At 38.3% G+C, this 3,369-nt stretch overlaps 1 pseudogene; it reads left to right on the top strand.

Annotated features, from left to right (window-relative positions):
* Positions 1–477: 477 nt before the first annotated feature.
* LOC105991460 lies at positions 478–1,233 on the top strand (annotated as a pseudogene).
* The last annotated feature ends 2,136 nt before the right edge of the window (positions 1,234–3,369 follow it).

Genomic DNA, 3,369 nt, shown 5'->3' with positions numbered 1-3,369 from the left:
CTTTATTACTATTTAATGAACTTCTTTGTCTCTCTAGCTTACAGCAGCAATACTTCTGTTTTCTCCTGTGCTGTATTCACATTGAATATCTTTTCCATCCCTTCACTTTTAACTCACATGTGTCTTTACAGATGGAATTAATTTCTTCTAGGCAAAATATGCTTGTGAGCACCTGTGGCTAACACCTGTAATCCTAGCTACTCAGAAGGCTGAGATCTAAGGATCACAGTTCGAAGACCATCTGGGCAGAAAAGGCCATGTGGCTCTTATCTCCAATAAGCTACTCAGAAAAAGCCAGAAGTAGAGCAGTGGCTCAAGTGGTAGCGTACTAACCTTGAGCACAAAGAGGCTCAGGGACAGCGCCCAGGCCCTGAGTTCAAGCCCCAGCAAAATAATAATAATAACAATAACAATATGCTTGTGATTATTTTATTAAAAATTTTAGTTATTAGCCCTTTTGGCTTTCTGAGTAGCACTATGGTAATTGGCAAAAACAAGGGCCTTACAAAAGGTAGTAAAAAGGAGCCAAGAAGAAAAAAATGGTTGATCCATTTTCTAAGAAAGATTGGTATGATGTGAAATCACCAGCCGTGTTCAATGTAAGAAGTATTGGGAAAACACTAGTCATGAGGACTCAAGGACCCAAAATTGCATCTAATGGCCTCAAGGACTGGGAGTCTCAAATGAGCCTTTGCTCATCAGTTGCAGAATGATGATGCTGTATTTAGCAAATTCAATTCCTGAGGAAGCCCAGGGCAGGAACTGCCTAACGAACTTCCACGGCACGGATCTCACCACAGATAACGTGGGCACCACGATGAAAAAGGGTCGGACCATGACTGAAGCTTAGGTTGATGTGAAGACTGCAGATGGTTATTTGCCTCATCTGTTCTGTGTTGGTTTTAGTAAAAACACAACAACCAGATCCACAAGACCTCCTATGTTTAGCATCAACAGGTCTGCCAGATGATAGAAATCATGACCTGAGAGGTGCAGACAAATGGCTTGAAGAGGAGTGCCAGACAGCATGGGGAAAGACATAGAAAAAGCCTGTCTATGTGTTCACTTCATGTCTTCACTGGAGAAATAAAAATGAATAAGAAGCCCAAGTTTAAATTGGGAAAACTCATGGAGTTTTCTGGAAGTAGTTCTGGAAAAGCTACTGGGGATGAGACCGGTGCTAAAATCAAATGAGATGATGAATATGAACCACCAATCCAAGAAACCACTTAAAATTCAGATTTTTACTAGTGACAAACAAAAGGCCTATTCATTTAAAAAATCACTTTTTTATTAGTGTACATTAGATGGATAAGGAGGTTTCTTTGTGATATTTCTACATGTGTGTAGAATGTGTCCTGATAACCTCACCATCGCTATCACGTTCTCTTACCCCACTTTCTGCTTTCTAAAATAATTCCAGCCGATTTCATTGCTCAGTTTTCCTATATACAAACTGCTTCAGCCATATTTGGTCCCATTCACTTTTACTCTGTCTCCTCCTTCTACTCTGTGCTCCCCAGCTGAGTCTGTTTTACTTTTCTGTCATTCTTTTTGTTTCTTTTTAGTGAGTTGATTGCACCAACACTTTTACCATATTAGTTCAGATGTTCATGTATCATGTTATGCTCAGAATAACCCTCTCTCTTGTTCTCCAACTACGGGATTTATATTATTTTTGTTTTAGTCAGTTGTTGATAGCTATGGCCTTACTAGTCATTTATTTTCTCATCTTTTGTAATTCTCAAATTATTCTTACAGTCTTCCTTTGTGACAATGATTTTTCTTTACTAGTGAGTTTTAATTACTTGCTAATAGACAACAGACAAGATCATTTGGTTAATGTATTTTGTGGATACTATGAGACTTTCAAAGTTTTATTACAGTAAGCTAATTTGAAATTATAAGAATTTGGTATTATTATAAAGATAGGAAGAAAAAGTGATAAACTATGAATTTTTTAAAAAAACCCTCCATATTGCAGCTATTCTTCCAAATAATTTAAATTCTCATATTCTATTTTACATCTTTTTCTGCTGCTTATCACATCACATACTAATGTCATTATTATTTTTAATGGTTTGACTTAATTTCATTTTACTGTATTGTTTTATATACTGTGTTTGCAATATTGGTATATTCTGAATTCTTATTCATCACTTTCTTTTCTTTTTTTTTTTTTTTTTGTCATGGGGCCTGAACTCTGGGCCTGGGCGCTGTCCCTCAGCTCTTTAGCTCAAGGCTAGCGCTCTACCTGTGGAACCATAGTGCCACTTCTGGCTTTTTTTGCTTATGTGGTGCTGAGGAATTGAACCCAGGGCCTCATGCATGCAAGGCAGGTACTCTACCACTGAGCCACCTTCCCAGCCCCTCTTCTTCATCACTTTTTATCAGTGAGTTTTATACCTTTTTTATGTTTATCTTCTTATTCATTATTATCTTTTTCCCATTAAACAAGCTTGTTTCATATTTATTATAGAATAGGTCTGGTAATGATAGTCTCATCTTTTGTTTCGTCTTGGAATGGCTATATTGTCTTTTCATTTCTAAAGTATTGCCTGAGTACAGTAGGGTTGGTTGGTAGGGTTTTATGCCTTGTTGTTCTCTATGAACTATGGCATATATGCCATTCCATGTCTTTCCACTCTTTGGCAAAGTTTCCATCAGAAAATCTGTCATCAGATGAATTGGTATACTTATATTTTGTTTCTTTCCTCTTGCTGCTGTGAGAATCCTTTTTCTGTTTAATACTTCAGAGTTAATTATGCAGTATCTCAAGTTAGATTTGGTTGAATTTAATATGACTTGTGACCTCTTATCACGAGATAATTTGTTTTTAATGAATCTATTTTTTGCTTATGTGGTACTGAGGAATTGAACCTTGGGTCTCATGCATGCTAGGCAAGCACTCCACCACTAAGCCACGTTCCCTCACGAGATAATTTGTATCTTTGGAGGTTGTTTTATTATTACCTGTTAATCTTCAAGTCCCTCTTGAACCCTCAACCCCTGAAAAGTGTTCTTTTTTATGGTACCCCCAAAGTGTTCTTCAATCGTTTTTATTCTGTTGTTTATTTTTCTCCTCTGAATGTAGAGCCTGCCTTTGAGCTCACTGCCTTTGAGCTTTGTTTCTGTTCTGCTACTAATTCATCTATCCCATTTTTCATTTATTTACTGTGCTCTTCAGTTCAAAGATTCCTGTTTTGGGGCTGGGAAGGTGGCTCAGTGGCAGAGCGCTTGCCTTGCATGCCTGAGGCCCTGGGTTCGATTAAGCCGGAAGTGGCGCTGTGGCTCAAGTGGTAGAGTGCTAGCCTTGAGCTGAAGAGCTGAGGGACAGCGCCCAGGCCCAGAGTTCAGGCCCCACGACCG

This window comes from Dipodomys ordii, unplaced genomic scaffold (assembly GCF_000151885.1).
Source record: "Dipodomys ordii isolate 6190 unplaced genomic scaffold, Dord_2.0 Scaffold73, whole genome shotgun sequence".
Lineage (NCBI taxonomy): Eukaryota > Metazoa > Chordata > Mammalia > Rodentia > Heteromyidae > Dipodomys > Dipodomys ordii.
The sequence above is the reverse complement of the archived record's forward strand: the minus strand, read 5'-3'. Positions and strand labels throughout refer to the sequence as shown.